The sequence below is a fragment of the Mobula birostris genome, chromosome 25 (genome assembly GCF_030028105.1).
Source record: "Mobula birostris isolate sMobBir1 chromosome 25, sMobBir1.hap1, whole genome shotgun sequence".
NCBI classification, from domain to species: Eukaryota; Metazoa; Chordata; class Chondrichthyes; order Myliobatiformes; family Myliobatidae; genus Mobula; species Mobula birostris.
The window spans coordinates 39,127,990-39,146,321 of record NC_092394.1 but is presented as its reverse complement, the minus strand read 5'-3'; the positions used below and the strand labels follow the sequence as shown (position 1 = coordinate 39,146,321).

The 18,332-nt window shown below is 41.0% G+C and overlaps 1 long non-coding RNA gene across 1 annotated transcript; it reads right to left on the bottom strand.

The window, feature by feature from the left end:
* Positions 1–660: 660 nt before the first annotated feature.
* On the bottom strand, positions 661–16,474 carry LOC140187906 (uncharacterized). Its single transcript, XR_011883173.1, has 3 exons — positions 16,184–16,474; positions 9,503–9,653; positions 661–688 (listed from the first exon to the last, which is right to left on the bottom strand). It is a non-coding gene; the product is annotated as an uncharacterized lncRNA (long non-coding RNA).
* Between the last annotated feature and the right edge of the window lie 1,858 nt (positions 16,475–18,332).

Below are 18,332 nucleotides of genomic sequence, written 5' to 3'. Positions count from 1 at the left end.
ATAATTTTCTAGTCAACAGAAAATTCCAAAACCAGAATTTCATATTTCAGCCTGGGTATTAATGGTTTCAGAATTAGGACAGTTAATTAAATTTGTGTATGATGTAGATCAATAGTGGAATAGGCTCAGGAGTGGATGCTAAATTCCACCTCATAAGTACTTAATAATTAAAAGCAAACAATATCACATAACAAAAGAATGTAGTAAGAGATTATCTGGTTCTCATACGTCCAACATATTACTGCCAATTTTATCAGAGGCATTGCCCAACATTCAGATTATGAAAAAAGAAGGTTGGCTATAAGGATTCAGTATTCACTCCCGCCTGATCTCATTCTTCAGTTGTTACTGACAAGAACAGCAATCAGCACTATTAAATAACTCATTCTCAATTTATCCTTAAAAGAGTCACATATTCCTAAAGTAATGTAATTCCAGAATTATGGATTGTTAGTCAATTAAGCATTAATTAATTATCTGCTATCTTAAAGAAATTTGAAAAGTTATTTTCTCCCAATCACAGATTAGCTCTCATTTGTTAATTGTCTATAATTTCCTGTGTTGTAAAGATAATTTAATTAAATAACTTGCCAGATAATTCTTTCTCAAAGCACAGCATGATATATTTTCACCTGATACTTTAGCCTCTCCATAATTCCATCCTAAATCCAATCATCGAACCAGGTGCCTGTATCAGAAGAGAGGTGGAAACACAGTTAATAATATAGAAAGTAAACAGGGCAACATGGTAGTGTAGTGGTTAATATAACGCTTTATAGCACCAGCAATCAGGGTTCAATTCCCACCGCTGTCTCTGAGGAGTTTATATGTTCTCTTGTGACTACTGGATTTCCTTTGGGTGTTCCGGTTTCCTCCTACATTCCAAAGATGTATGGATTAGGGTCTGTAAGCTGTGGGCATGCTATGTTGGCACTGGAGCGTGGCAACACTTGCAGACTGCCCCCAACACATGCTTGTACTGGGCTGGTTGTTGATGCATTTCACTGTATGATCTGCTATTTCGATGGATGTGTGACAAATAAAGCTCATCTTTAATCTTTAATGTTACTTTTTATTTCAAGGGGTATAGAGAATCATGCCGGATATATTTTAGGTGAGTTGGAGGAACTGGTGTACAATTCTGGTGTCCGTACCCAAGAGAGGATATACATGCCTTGGCATTAGTGAAGAGAAATGAGATTCACACCTCAGATGATGAGATCTCCCAGACAGTGTTAATTAGTAGAGTTGACTTAATCTCACTGGAGGTAAGGAGATGATGTCAATATCCTGAGGGATAAGCATTTAAAGGTTGTTTCCTTAGCTTGGAGAATCTAGAGGTTGGGGGCACAGTATCAGGCTATGGTGTCAGCACTTAGGACTGAGATAAGGAGAAATGTCTTCTCATAGATTTGTAAACCTCTTGAATTATCTACATTAGAGATCTTCAGATGTTCATAATTATTAGATCAATAAACCATCAGATACTAAGAGAATCAAGGTAATAGGGATGGGCAGGTGGGGGTGGGGATGAGGAGCAGGATGGATTACTCGGCAAGGCACAGGCTAAGCCATGCTCCAATGACAGATAGGGCAGCTGCTATATGGTCTATTGTTCTTAATATTCTCCATTAGTAAGGTTAAAAGCATTAGGCTTTACATTCTTAGCAGTTTGAATGGACCATAATTTCTTGCTGTACCTAATGACAATTACATAGCCAGAATAAAAATTAACCCCCACCCTGCTCCCGCCAGCTGTTGATTCTGCCATGCTTTGAATAAAGTTTTGGAAGGATTCCTGAAATAGTCCAAGAATCCCTTAAAACTCCCATCCAGGGTTCTGTAAGGAGATGGTGACATTAACCTTGGAGCTGGATATTCCACAAAGAGAAAAATTGATGAGCCTTTCCAAAATTCAAGATTCAAGATTATTTAATGTCATTTCCTGTATGCAAGTGTAGAGGAGAATGAAATAATTGCTACTCTGGACCTGATGCAGCACACAAAAAAAATAAAGAACTCAATAATAATAAAACACACAATCAATATAAATAATGTACATAAGGTAGTTTATATAGAACTTATGATTGTATGTCCTTAAAGGAACACTAGGCACAAGAGAGTCTCCACGTAAGGTGACTGACAGGAAATAATAAAGTTCCATGCTTCCATTCCACTAACTGTTGCAAAATGGCTGCATTAATGTGACCAAAATGGTGTAAAGTTATCCAGATGCAAATGTTTTAATGGTTTAACAGGTTGTAGAAAAACTTAATCTGTATTATTGTACAGGACTACATAGTCTACAGAATTATATCAGTGCTAGTATTTAATGTTCTCGTGAGCTCCTTTGCATACTTCTTCATCTAGCCTTATCAATATTTCATTCCCATTTCTTTCACCTTCATTTTGTCACCTAATTAAAAACAATGTTAATGTTATTGTATGGTGTTAGGTATTGTTAGACATAGGACATTCTTCAGGATTGTGTAGATGGTAGACATTAACATAACAAGAATCTATCATCAAGGATCTCTAAAATGGGTTATGCCCCCTTCTTGCTTCAACTATTCGGCAGGAGACACCAAAGTCTGAAGTTGCACACCTTGAGAGAACAGCTTCTTCCCTACAACCATCAGCTTCCTGAACTGACCTACACAACCATATTCCTACCTCAGCTAGCATAAGGCTAGCCAATTGGCTGGTCCTGGACTTACTTCCATCTGGCATAGTTTGCATTTTGTTGTTTGATTGTTTGTGGTTTTTGTATTGCTATATTTATGCTCTATTCTTGGTTGGTGCGGCTGTAGCGAAACCCAATTTCCCTCGGGATCAATAAAGTATATCTATATATCTATCTATCTATAATACTACAGACTACCTTTTGCACTAACATTGACTTTTCTCTGCTTGTTTTTTATTTTGTACATGTTTTATTTTGCACAGTTCTTTTCTTCACTTCTTGTATAACTAATGTTCTTGTCATGGTCCGGATCCAGGTTCCTTTAAATTTAGTTTGTTTATGTTACGATCCGGACCGTTGATTCCCTGTTTTCCCATGTCCCTCAACTTTGGTGATTAGAGGCAATTAACATACGGCTGAACCGATAGTTTATAGTCTCCGGCTTTCAGCCGTTCGGTGTGGGAGCGTCTGTAAAGTCTGCAAAGTCATGGCGTGACAGTGGCATCTGGCCAGAGCAAATCTAGTTTCCGCCTGAAGCGAGTGCCGGTAATTCGCCTTTCCTCACCGGAGCAACCTTGTCAAGTTACCTCGCCAAAGCAAGCCTGCAAAGTTTCCTCTCCGAGGTGGGTCCGTCAGTTAACCCGCCGGAGGGAATCAAGAACCGCTGTCTACTGTTTCCGGGCTGAGTCGAGAGCTCGCCACTACCCGAAGGCTCCAAGTCAAGTCTTGGCCCTGGCGGCGTTCTAGTACCATGTCAAGTCCTGGCCCTGGCGGCTTCCCAGTTCTGAGTCAAGTCCTGGCCCTGGCGGTCTGTGATTCCTGTCCTACCCCCTTGTCTGAATCCCTTCTCTGCCCCTCTCGCCTCTAGCCCTCGTCTGCAGCCCCCGCCTGCACTTCGGTCTAGTTCCATCACCGGAGCTAGATAGGTACTGTCTGGTGTTCATTCGTGTTGGTCTTGTCTTGTCTGGTCCTCGCCTCCGTGGGGTAAGTCAGGCCGTCTTGCCGTTGCCCCGCGGGGAGTCATGTCTTGTCTTGTCCTGTCCTTGCCTCCGTAGGGGTAAGTCTGGCCGTCTTGCCATTGCCCCGCAGGGGGTCATGTTCTGTTCTGTCTTGTCCTCGCCTCCATGGGGTAAGTCAGGCCGTCTTGCCGTTGCCCCGCAGAGGGTCATGAGTCCCGGCCCTATGTTCTGTACCTAAGGAGGGGTCCTGGCTCTCTGTTCTGTGTGTGAGTCCCGGCCCTATGTCCTGTACCCAAGGAGGGGTCCCAGTTCTCTGTTCTGTGTATGTGTCCAAGGTTCCATGTACCTGCTCTCCTGAGACCGAGGCTCTGTTTTCCATGCTCCTCCTCTCCCTCGCCCATGTCATGTCCATGCCTGATTCTGGGGTCCGAGCCCAAGGCAAGACCCAGGTACTGGGTCCTTGCCCAGTCTCGGGCTCGGAGTCCATACCCTAGCCTCTTCATGTCTCCTCTAGCTCTAGGAACGGATTCCGAGTCCAAGCCCAAACCCTTGGTCCCAGCCTAGCCGTAGTCCTGAGTCCTTATCCTGTTCGCTATTCCTGCTTCTGTCTTGCTCTCCTGGTATCGTACAATAAACTAAACCTAAGTAACCTCACAAGATATGTCCTGCATTTGGGTTCACCCTTGCTCCCAATGTCCTGCCATTGTGACAGTTCTGTGTGTTATCTGTACCTACATGCCTGTAATGCTGCTTCAAGCAAATTGTTCAGTGTACTGTACCTCATGGTACTTTTACATGTGACAACTTGTCTTGACTTGAACCAGTCTTTTAAACAAAAATCTGTTCAAACCACAAGCAATAATCAGTTTTTAAACCAAAAAAAACTGACAGCTTTTATAAACAAACAATACTGTGTACAGAGCACGGGCTGCCAGCTCACAGCAGGAAGCCGCTCGGGAGGTATGGTTTGCAAACTGAAATGATCATGAGATATTATTATATGCATTGGCCAAATTTAAGACAATATTGGTAAAGTTAATTAGCTTACAGCAAACCAGACATCTACCCCTTCACTAAGTTGCTTTGTTCCATTGTGAAAGAGATCAAGAAATGTTCCAGACCAGATTTGTTTTCTCACATACCACATCAATAATGACCATTGTTAGTCCTGACGAAGGGTCTTGGCCCAAAACGTCGACTGTACCTCTTCCTAGAAATGCTGCCTGGCCAGCAACCTTTATGTGTGTTGCTTGAAATTCCAGCATATGCAGATTTCCTCGTGATTACGATATTTGCAATCTTTTAATAATTGGGATATTCGTCATTGTCAGAATCAGCCCACACAATGGTAATTTTGGGTGTCATGTTCTCTGCCCTCAGAAGCTTTTAGACCATCCTTGTGAATTATCCTGCAGAGGTGCTTCAACATTCAGACCATAAGACTTAGGAACTGAATTAGGCCATTTGGCCCATCGAGTCTGCTCTACCATTCAATCAAGGTTGATCCTTTTTTTCCTCTCCTCAGCCCCACTCCCTTGCCTTCTCCACGTAACCTTTTTATGCTGTGTCCAATCAAGATCATATCAAGCTCTGCCTCAAATACCCGACAGCCTGGGCTCCATAGCCGCCTGTAGTAACAAATTCCACTACTCTACCACCCTCTGGCTAAAGAAATTTCTGTTTTAAATGGACACCCCTCTATCCTGAGGCTATGTCCTCTTGACCTGGACTCCCCCACCATGAGAAACATCTTTTCCACATCTACTCAGTCTGCCAGCATCTCCTTTTAATTTACTTTGGCCAACTCCTCTCGCATACCAATGTAATTTTGTTTACTCCACTGAAATATTGCTACATCAGACTTTACTTTCTTCTTATCAAATTTCAAGTTAAAATCATTAATATTGTGATCACTGCCTCCTAAAGACTCTTTTACCTTAAGCTCCCTAACCACCTCTAGATCACTACAAAACACCCAATCCAGTATAGCTGATCCCCTAGTAGGTTCAACAACAAACTGCTCTAAAAAGCCATCTTGTCGACATTCAACAAACACACTATCTTGAGATCCATTACTGCCTGATTTTCCCAGTCAACCTACATGTTGAAATCTCTCATGACTATCATAACATTGCCCTTTTGACATGTCTTTTCTAGTTCTCATTGTAATCTATGGTCCACATCCCAGCTACTGTTGAGAGGCTTGTATATAATTGCCATGAAGGTCCTTTTACCCTTGCGGTTCCTTAACTCAACCCGCAAGGATTCAACATCTTCCAATCCTATGTCACGTCTTTCTACTGATTTGATGCCATTCTTTACCAGCAGAGCCACACCACCCCCTCTGCCTACCTTCCTATCCCTCCAATACAACATGTGACCTCGGACATTCAGCTCCCAACTACAACCATCCTTCAGCACAATTCAGTGATGGCCACAACATTATGCCTGACAATCAGTAAAAGTGTAACAAGTTCATCCACCTCATTTCTTATTCTTCATGCATAGAGATATAACATTTTGAGAACTGCATTTGCTACACTTATTGATTCTGCGTCTCTAATGCACTGATACGCACCCTGTTGGCTGCAATTTTCTCCTATCATCTTCCTGCCCTTCCTGATAGTCTGACTGCATGTTATCTTTGCTTTTTTACCATCCGTCCTACCCTGCGTCCCATCACTCCGGTTCCCACCTCCTAACAAATTAGTTTAAACCATCCTCAACAGCTCTAACACACCTGTCTGCAAGAATATTGGCCCCCCTTGGGTTCAGGTGCAACACGTCACTTTTGTACAGGTCATACCTCCTCCAGAAGATATCCCAAAGCCCTGCCCCTTGCATCGGCTTCTCAGCCACATATTTATCTGCCAAGTCATTCTGTTTCTACCCTCACTAGTGCATGGCACTGGCAGCAATCCAGAAATTACTACCCTGGAGATCCTTAGCTTTCTGCCTGGCTCTCTAAATTCTATTTTCAGGACCTCTTTGCTTTTCCTTCCTATGTCATTGGTAACATACGTACCAAGACATCTGGCTGCTCTTCTTCCCCCTCCACAATGCTTTCGACATGATCTGAGACATCCCTGTCACTGGTATCTGGGAGGCAGCATACCATTCAGGTATCCTCCTCACATCCACAGAACCTCCTGTCTGTTACCCTGACTATCCAGTCCCCTATCACTACCACTTCCCTCTTCTCCCTCTTTCCCTTCTGCACCATGGGCCCATGCTTAGTGCCAGTAACCCAGTCTCTGTGGCATTCCCCTTGGAGGTTATCCCCTACAACAGTATCCACAATGGTACACTTATTATTGAGGGGAAAGGCCACAGGGGTGCTCTGCACTAACTGCCTATTCACATTTCCATTTCTCCTGACAGTCACCCAGCTACTCACCTCCTGCAACTTCGGGGTGACTACTTCCCTGTAACTCTGATCGATTAACTCCTCACTCTCCTATACAAGCTGAAGGTCATCCAGCTGCTGCTCCAGATCCCTAACACAGTCTTGAAGGAGCTGTAGCTGGATGCACTTCACGCAGATGTAGCTCCCTGGGACAGTCTAGATTGCCCAGGATTCCAACATCTGGTTTGAAGAGCATACAGCAGCCATTTAATACACGAGGTAAAATAAGAGAGAAAAAAAGAGAACCTTAACAGAAACTTATCCAGGCTCGATGCCTCTTCTGAGCCAAAACCTGACACTCCTATTCTCACCACTGGCCTACTCCCAGCAATAGCTGCCCCACTTCCCCTTATGTTTGTCAAAACATTTAGAGGTGTTTTGTTGTTTACATTTTGCTCTCATCGTAAATATGTAATTCAAAGGAAGCATTTGTCAGTCTCGAGATATTTAAATAATTATAGCATTGTAACAATTGAACTTTTACTGAATCAACTCCTTGAATTGAATTGACTGGACTTTATTACTTACATCCTTCATATACATGAGGAGTAAAAATTTTTAAAAATCTTTATGTTACGTCTCTGTCTAAATGAGCAATGTGCAATTATAGTAATTTATAATAAATGGTATGTACGACAGGATAGTCAATATAACATAGAAAATACAGTTGTGTCAACATGAATTAATCAGTCTGATGGCCTGATGGAAGAAGTTGTCCTGGAGCCTGCTGGTGCTGGCTTTTGTGTTGCGGTATTGTTTCCCGAATGGTAGCAGCTGGAATAGATTGTGGTTGGGGTGACTCGCGTCCCCAATGATCCTTCAGGCCCTTTTTACACACCAGTCTTTGTAAATGTCCTGAATAGTGGATAGACAGGAACTTATTAGGGAGAGTCAACATGGCTTTGTACGTGGTAGGTCATGTTTGACCAATCTGTTGGAGTTTTTCGAGGAGGTTACCAGGAAAGTGGATGAAAGGAAGGCAGTGGATATTGTCTACATGGACTTCAGTAAGGCCTTTGACAAGGTCCCGCATGGGAGGTTAGTTAGGAAAATTCAGTCGCTAGGTATACATGGAGAGGTGGTAAATTGGATTAGACATTGGCTCGATGGAAGAAGCCAGAGAGTGGTGGTAGAGAATTGTTTCTCTGAGTGGAGGCCTGTGACTAGTGGTGTGCCACAGGGATCAGCGCTGGGTCCATTGTTATTTGTCATCTATATCAATGATCTGGATGATAATGTGGTAAATTGGATCAGAAAGTTTGCTGATGATACAAAGATTGGAGGTGTAGTAGACAGTGAGGAAGGTTTTCAGAGCCTGCAGACGGACTTGGACTAGCTGGAAAAATGGCAGATGGAGTTTAATACTGACAAGTGTGAGGTAATGCACGTTGGAAGGACAAACCAACGTAGAACATACAGGGTTAATGGTAAGGCACTGAGGAGTGCAGTGGAACAGAGGGATCTGGGAATACAGATACAAAATTCCTTAAAAGTGTCGTCACAGGTAGATAGGGTCGTAAAGAGAGCTTTTGGTACATTGGCCTTTATTAATCGAAGTACTGAATATAAGAGCTGGAATGTTATGATGAGGTTGTATAAGGCATTGGTGAGGCCGAATCTGGAGTATTGTGTTCAGTTTTGGTCACCAAATTACAAGAAGGATATAAATAAGGTTGAAAGAGTGCAGAGAAAGTTTACAAGGATGTTGCCGGGACTTGAGAAACTCAGTTACAGAGAAAGGTTGAATAGGTTAGGACTTTATTCCCTGGAGCGTAGAAGAATGAGGGGAGATTTGATAGAGGTATATAAAATTATGATGGGTATAGATAGAGTGAATGCAAGCAGGCTTTTTCCACTGAGGCAAGGGGAGAAAAAAATCAGAGGACATGGGTTAAGGGTGAGGGGGGAAAAGTTTAAAGGGAACATTAGGGGGGGCTTCTTCACACAGAGAGTGGTGGGAGTATGGAATGAGCTGCCAGATGGGGTGGTAAGTGCGGGTTCTTTTTTAACATTTAAGAATAAATTGGACAGATACATGGATGGGAGATGTATGGAGGGATGTGGTCCGTGTGCAGGTCAGTGGGACTAGGCAGAAAATGGTTCAGCACAGCCAAGAAGGGCCAAAGGGCCTGTTTCTGTGCTGTAGTTTCTATGGTTCTATGGTTCTATGATTAGTTCACATCTGCAGATGCGCTAGGCTGTCTGCACCCCTCTCTGTAGAGTCCTGTGATTGAGGGAAGTACAGTTCCCATACCAGGCAGTGATACAGCCAGGCAGGATGCTCTCAATTGTGCCCCTATAGAAAGTTTTTAGAATTTGGGAGCCCATACCAAACTTCTTCAACCGTCTGAGGTGAAAGAGGCGTTGTTGTGCCTTTTTTATCATACAGCCAGTATGTACAGACCATGTGAGATCCTCAGTGATGTTTATGCCAAGGAATTTAAAGCTGTTTACCCTCTCATCCCCAGATCCATTGATGTCAATAGGGATTAGCCTGTCTCCATTCCTCCTGTAATCCACACCAGCTCCTTTGTTTTTGTGACATTGAGGGAGAGGTTGTTTTCTTGACATCATTGTGTCAGGCTGATGACTTCTTCTCTGCAGGCTGCCTCGTTATTATTTGAGATTAGGCCAATCGAAAACATGAAATAATGAGATAATGAGATAAAGAGTCCTTAAAGTGATATCATTCGTCATAGTGTCATCAGCAATTTCAATTAGCAGTTTGGAGCTGTGGGTGACAACACAATCATAGGTATACAAAGAGTAAAGGAGGGGGCTTAGTACACAGCTCTGAGGGGCACCTGTATTTTAATATTAAGAGTATAAAACTGGATGTACTTTGAGTGTAGAGCAATTCTATGGTATTTCTTTCAAGAAGATTTGGGTGCCACGTAAGTGTAGCAGTTAGTGCAACACTATTATAGCTCAGTGCGTCTGAGTCAGAGTTCAATCCCATCATCCTCTGTAAGGAGCCTGTATATCTTCATGGAATATGTGCATTTTTTCCAAATACTCCCATTTACTTCCACAGTCCAAAGATGTACCAGTATTGTAAATTGTCCTGTGATTACATTAAGGTTGTGTTGGCGCGTGGCCAAGTGGTTAAGGCATTTGTCTAGCGATCTGAAGGTCGCTATTTCAAACCTTGGCTGAGGCAGCGTGTGTGTCTTTGAGCAAGGCACTTAACCACACATTGCTCTGCAACGACACCGGTGTCAAGCTGTATGGGTCCAAATGCCCTTCCCTTGGACAACATCGGTGGTGTGGAGAGGGGAGACTTGCAGCATGGACAACTGCTGGTCTTCCATACAACCTTGCCCAGGCCTGCACCCTGAAAACCTTCCAAGGCGCAAATTCATGGTCTCACGAGACTAATGGATGCTTATTATTATTACATAAAGGTTAAAATCAGGGTTGCGGACAGTGCAGCTCAAAGGGATGGAAGGGCCTATTCCACACTGAATAAATAAATAAAATGATGGTCCACAAGGTATCCTTCAGAAGGCTTAAATGTCATGATAGATAAAATCCTTTTACACCTACCACCGTTGTTCACAGTCACAACATATGGCATTAGCCTGAACTAACTTTTCTGGCCATGTGTTACATACATTCTTCAAAGTTCAAAGTAAAGTTTTATTATCAAAGTACATATATGTCACCATAAACAACCCTGCGATTCAGTTTTTTGAGGGCATACTCAGCAAATCTATAGAATACAGACAATAACAGGATCAGTGAAACATCGTCCAGACTTCAGAAGACACCAAACTGTGCAAAGGCAAATATAAATAAATAGCAATAAATAACGAGAACCTGAGATAATGAGTCCTAAAGTGAGATCATTGGTCCTAGGAACATTTCAATGATGGAGCAAGTGAGTGTAGTTATTCCCTTTTATTTAAGAGGGTAGTAACTGTTCTTGAACCTGGTGGTGCAAGTGCTGAGGCTCTTGTACCTTCTCCCTGATGTCAGCAGTGAGGAGAGGATATGTCCTGGGGGTGGGGGGAGGGTTGATAATGATGAATGCTGCTTTCCTACAACAGGGTTTCATGAAGATGTGAGAGGGCTTTATTGTGATGTACTGGGCCGAATCCATTAACTTTTGTAGGAGCTTCTGTTCAACGACAGAGGTGTTTCCACACCAGGCCATGATGCAGGCAGTCAATACACTCGCCACTGCACAACTATAGAATGAAATCACTCCTGATACCTGCTGTAGGTCACACATTGGGCATGATCTCATTGATAGAAGAGGGCAATGGCCCTTTCCTGTTCCAAACTTCCCTTTATTCTCTTTACCAGGTTTGTCATGCATAGTTCTCAGAATTGCATTTACTGAATGGCTGAATGCAGCCAATTGGCAGAGCATTTGTCAAAACAATGTTACACAATAAATGAGGTCACCACGTTTTGTTCCTCTGCATATTTTTAACATTTGTATATGGCATCAGGCCAGCTACACCAATCACTTTACTGAAAGCATAAATAACAGCACAAAGGTGTATCACAGTTCTCAATTTAAAAAAAACAAATTCTCATCTACAGATATCAAGAAAAGATTAAGCTAGTCGGCTTCCTGAACTTGGATTTTTATTCAAACACATTGCTTCTAAAATTTTGCACATAGTTTTCCTCTCTCCCTTCAAAACACTGTTCTGTTTCTTCAAACATCCCCAACACCTGCTCAGTGTCCACTTCTTCTGTTTAGAACTTTTGGTCGCATGTATGAAGAGTTAGTCTAAAACGACAATTTATTTCATGCCGTGAACATGTGTCAGAGGAAGTGGAACTGAAGAATACAGAACAGAATGTTGTCCATCCACAGGGTGTTCCTTGACACAAAGGTACTTGTGATTGAACAGAAGTGTCAAACAGCAGGGCATAGTGCAAAAAAATATAACACTCACTGTCTGGGAATCTACTTTTAATGTGTGATTTGAAACTGAAGCCTAGGACGATTGTTTAAATGAATTCAAATAAGCTTATTATGGATATTGTAAATATTGCCAAGTTTTGACAGATGTAGTTTAAATGTTTCCTCTATAGTTCCAAACTTTCTTCTGGGACATGGTTGTGAACAAAGGCTGTTTTCTATCAATTTCACCTGTTCTTGAGTGCAAACTGGCAAACATTTGGTTTGGCACCTGTTTGTTCTTGCCTTCTCTTCCCAGTACCTTATTGCTTTTGGCATTCAAAAAGTGGTTTTCTGTTCCCATCCAACCTTAATGACTCTGAATCACAGCAGCAGAAATATGGGGCAATAGTATTTTTGCACATTAGATGCCTCATTCCTGATCAGTGAGGGGATGTCTGATATGTACAGCATGGGAGTTTTGCAAGGATCCTACTAGTGATTTGAAATAATAATGTACAGAAGTAATACATCAGTCAGAAGTCCTAAGTTTGCCGTCATAACTGAAGCCAATTTTCAGTCAATTTGATTCACCGCATGATATTAAGGAATCTCTGAGGACTGACGAGCACTTGCTATGGGTTGGTTGGTTCTGAGGTGACCAATTAGTCTCTCTCAGAGATGGGGAAGGTGGTAGCCAATTGGACTGGTAGATGGTTTGTAACATGATCTGCTCCTTGCTCCTCTTATGCAGAACCTCTGTGTGCTCTTGATGTATGGTTTTGATATTCACAATACCAGCCCAAGTGCTCTTTCTCTGCCAAAGGGTCATAGTTGGGGATTTTTCAAGGAAGAATGTGGCACACAACTGATGGATGGAACTCCAGTCAAGTTGTAGTTGTCTCAGCAAATCACACCCCCAACAATGTTCTGCTTTTACCACATACAAACTCAATGTGGCTTGTTGTTTGTTGTAATTCACAGTTACTAATGTCATTGCCAGAAGAATTAACTTTTCTCCAGTACAGGTTCTTATTTGAATATCTGCAGACTTCAGTTTAGTATCTTTGAAATGCCTCTGCAACTTATGTTGTGGAATGACTGAAACAGATGAACCAGTGCATAATTCTATTTTTGTTGATTGCCGTTCACTTCTGGTGTAAGCCACATTGCTTGTCTGTTGTTAATGTTTCTATTGAAAATCTCAAAACTACACAGTCCTGTGTCACTCTCAACATTATCAGATTTTTCAACAGTGTAAAGATTAGTGCATGTTTTGAAACTGCAACTTGACTTATTATCCTTTTCTTTTCTCCTTGCCGTCCATTAATTTTTCTCTGTCCAACATGCTGTTTATGTGTCCTACTTTGTTGCATTTTCACCTTTAAACCTACATTTTTTTGTGTGTATGTGAGCCCTGTCGCAGCTGTAATACAATTTGGCCAGGCTATTTTCTGTTTAGATGCTCCAGTTTTATTCATACCCATTTTTATTCCTGACTGCAACTCAACTGCATCTCTGTCTGCAGTTTCCACTAAAACAGCGATTTCAACTGCTCTTTTGAATGCAAATCATGCTTCAGTTAGCAGTCATTTTTGAATGCTTTCTTTTAAGATTTCACAAACTAAATGATCCCTTAGTGTATCACTAAGCCAATTACTGAACTGACAATACCCAGGTAATCTCTTCAGTTCAGCCACGTATGCTGAAATGGACTCCCCTTCTTTTTGATTCTGCTTATGAAGCTAAAGCATTCTGTAATCAACAATGGCTTTGGCTTTACTTGTTTCTGCATTAATTTAACAATATCAGGAAAGCTCATCTCTGCTGGTTTGGTTGGAGCAGTCAAACCTTGAAGCAAACTGTATGCCTTTAAACTCAATGAGCTTCGAAAAATTGGCACTCACTTCTCACTAGCTATTTAATTCGCTTCAAAATACTGTTCCAATAGCTCAGTATATATGAGCCAATTACCCGTTGTGTAATCAAATGTGTCAATTTTTCTGACAAGGCCATCCATTTCTGCTTTTTCTTTATGATTATTATCACCTGTTACACTTTATAAACCCTGAATTCTTCCATTTATGGCCTATTTTTAACTCAATGTCTCAATGCTGCTTGAAAATGTGCTGGGGTGCATTTTTTACTTGCCGTGTTTTATTTTAGTCGAAGGTCTCAATGCACTTTAAAATTAGCAGGTCAGTAGCCATCTCAGGCTACTATGTGTGGTAACTTCAATACATTGCATGTTTGGTAACTTCAAAAAATTAAACTAATTCAAATGAAGACATTTGTGTGCAATTCACGTATCTATACATATAACCCCGTAGTACATTATTTAAAGAAACAGGAAAGCTTAATCAACCAATGTATATATGATTACACAACTATTATTGAAATACTAAATACACACAGTTGTAAGGAGATGAATCTCAAGGTTGTATATGGTATACATACTTTGATAATAAATGTACTTTGAAATATGAACTTTGAATTCTGATTTTATTTGCTGCTAATACTCAAGATGCTGTCTTAGACTCATTAAGCACCCAAAATTGATTAACATAAGCATTAATTCTGTAGTATAACTGTTTCATAAAGATGGAAAAAAAACAGACATTGATTGCTATGGCAGCTTTCAGTTTTAAAATATGGACTGTAAATCTCCCAGTTTTGTTTTAAATTTTAAAATAAGTTAATTACATTGCTGACTTCTAGTGTGCTTTAATGAGTATGTACATTTGGATTTTGATGCTTTAGTGTTAGACCCTTGTCCAGGTAAAGTCAGCTGTATAGGAATCTGTGCAGTTTTACACCATGACTAGGAAGGTATATTAAAGATTTGCACTTGCCCTTTATTATAAAGTGAACAAACACCGGGGATGGCAATGTTTTCCTTTTATTTCCTTCAAAAAGCAGTTAAAATTGGATTGCCAGATTAGTGTGTATCAGCTAACACCAGCAATTATCTACAAGCAGGAAACTACAATGAAGCAGCAAGACGGAACAAATAATAGGACGTTAAATAATGTACAGAGCAAAAAAAATGGAGCCGATTCATTTAACCTGGATATTTGCAGACTCAACCCATATGCTACTTCCAACTGCTCCCAGTATGAAAGACAGCAAATTGTTTCCTTTTGAGAAGAGAATGCTATACATACTTCCCTGAAACATGAGTGGACAGTATACAGGAAAACATTTCTAAAATCTGGAACATCTGCTTCGAACCAGCGTCGAAAAAAAAGTTATGAACTGACCTAGAGGCAGTGCTATGCAGACATGACTGGGACTGCTGCTGCGTCTGCATTATGTAGCACATACCTATGATCACTCTCCTGCCAAATCTGATTCCTTGCAGGCACTGAACTCAGGCAGGTGCATGAGTACACTGATTCAGATAGCATCATGCACTTGTCACTGGCCTCTAATTGTGTGTCCTTTCTTGTAAAAATTGAGTATAATTTAAGTTTAATTTATGCTTTCCTTGTCAGTGTTGCTTATCTGATGCCATGTACCAGTGACACTACTGTGCATGCACATGCTCAAACATATGACAATAAACTTAACTTTTAATTTGATATTTAACTGCTCCTATCCTCCCACTAACTTGCACCATTTAAAAAGTATCTGGGATGATATGCGTCCTGATGGTGAAGAAGAGTTAAGGATTTTAAACGTCTCTATAAACTTGAAAAAGCATTCGACGATGTTCCCCACAACAGGTTTGTAAGTAAAATTAAGGCTTGAGATTAAAACACAGTTAAGAGAGTATAATATGTTAATCCCTCATTTCTTCCCAACCCTTCCTCCTGTCCTGTTCTAGCATGGGCATATCCATTTTAATTCCACTTCCCATTCCCATTCTGATATATCTATCCATGGCCCCCTCTACTGTTGCAACGAAGCCACACTCAGATTGGAGGAACAACACTTTCTATTCCGTCTCGATAGCCTCCAAACTGATGGCACGAACATCGATTTCTGGAAATTCCAGTAATACCACCCCCCCTTCACCATTCTCCTTTCCCCATTCCCTTTTCTCTCACTCACCTTATCTTCTTGCCTGCCCATCACCTCTTTCTGGTGATCCTCCCCCCATTTTTGTTCTTCCATGGCCTTCTGCCCTCTCCTTTTAGATTCCTCCTTCTCCAGCCCTTTACCCCTTTCACCAAATCAACTTGCCACTTTTTTACGTCACCCCTCCCGCTCCCAGTTTCAGTTACCACCTTGTGTTTCTCCCTCCCCTCTCCCCACCTTTTAACTCTACCCCTCACCTTTTTTCTCCCATCTCGTTGAAGGGTCGCGACCCGAAACGTCAACTGTACTTTTTTCCATAGATGCTGCCCATCCTGCTGAGCTCCTCGGGCATTTTGTGTGTGTTGCTTGGATTTCCAGCATCTGCACATTTACTCTTGTTCATAATAGCCTACTACTTTTTTGTTGTAAGTTATTGGGCTTGACCTAGAAAGAAAAGATTTCAAAACTTACAGGTGATGCATAATTTGGGAATGTAGTGAATAATGAGGAATTGATGTTGATAAAGAAATCCAGAAAAATGAGCTGACAACAGGAGAAAGCTAATGCGGTGTGTATAAAATTACACATTTAATGTGATGACTGAAGAAAGATAATATCAACTGAATGAAATCAGTATGGTAATTGACAATTTCAAGGACATGAATGCACTAACTTTTAAAAGTAATAGAACAAGTTAAGAAGGTTATTTGAAATGGATATTGGTCCCTTTGGTCCAATTTTGGTTGTTGGGCCCTTGATTTTATTGATGGTGGACGAAAACACAAAAGAATGGAAGTTATAATGAACTGTTAAAAAGGCTGGTGGCCACCCAGCATTCAGATCTGAGCAATTTTTCCACAAAGGTCATACGACTTCGAGAAGCCTGTGAGGGAAATTTTCTCAAAAAATACCAGATACTCTATGATGGGAAAATTGGGGATGCAGGAATTATCCTCCTAACAGAGACATTTAACAAGAAATTTGATAGAGGTTCTTCAAAATTATAAAATTTTGATAACATGACTATTTCAGTGGCAATAGACGTGTAAAACAAGTGTAATTAAAGATTATTGGCAATTATCTGGCGATGAAGAGAGGAAACATTCTTTACAGAATAAGATATAATCCTAACTGCATTTTCTGAAATGATGTTGGAAACTGATTCAATCACAATCAAAAAGGAATTAGGTAAATGGGAAGAATTAATTGGGAAAGATGCAAACTATGGAAAACAAGCAACTTTGTTTCTGCCTGAAGCATAAATCTCCCCCTATTCTGGATCATTTTGTAATTCTATGAAAGAAACAGACTATCCAGTTATTGATTTATGGGACGTAGTTGTGTGAATAATGAGCTACATTTCTTTGTCTTATTGAAGTCTTTTATTGGTTGGAACAATTTCAGAATTTATAACGTCAGTGATAAGTTGTGTCTTTTTAAAATACTGCCTTCCGCTAGGTTTCCTATACCAGGAATATTTCCTTAATTTCCTTTCATGATTTCTCCCGTAGAGGATCCTTGCAAGTCTGAACACTTGACAACTCAGCATCACTTCACAGAACAACAAAAATTGCTGTCACAGATGGAGGACATTCAGCCCAAGTGTCAACAACAGAACTGTTGTAACAAATCCGACTTCCTCCTGCTTGACCTGTAGCCTGCAACACACTCAGATGGTTTTATATGTAATGAGGATTCCGGCCTCCTTCACGCTTTCACACAGTGAGTTACAAATTCACTACATTTGCTGAACACCTGTCTAAAGGTTCTACCAGTTACTTTATCTCTGTTTCTCCTCAAGCAAGTAGATTCTGTCGTGTTTTAATATTTCAGTAATATTTAAGTAATATGTATATATATTGTTTGGATAAACATTCCTTATTTGTTTACTTAATTCATTATGGGTTATATAGTACTTAGGCACATACAGTATATTTAGCTAGGGTGCCTAAGTCTTTTACACAGCATTTTATTAATTTTATGTATTGCATTGTACTGCTGCCACAAAAAAATACAGATTTCATGACATGTGAATGATGATAAACCTGATTTGATATGGGTCTCAACTGAGGACTGAGAATGGGAAGGGGGCAGGGAGAAGGGCATCACAGTTGGGAAAAGGGGAACGGAGAGGGGAAGGAGCAGGAAGCACCAGAGATGTGTTCTGTAATGATCAATAAATCAATTGTTTGGAAAGAAATGACCTTGCCTGGAGTCTCAGGGCTGCGTGTGTCTGCACCTGCACCACCCCTGACCCTAGCACTTGTTCTCTGCCATCTGTCCCACACGTCCTGCGGCGTCCAGTACTCTGCAAAAGTCTTAAGCGCGCACACACACACACACACACACACACACACACACACACATATATATATATATATATATATAGAGAGAGAGAGAGAGAGC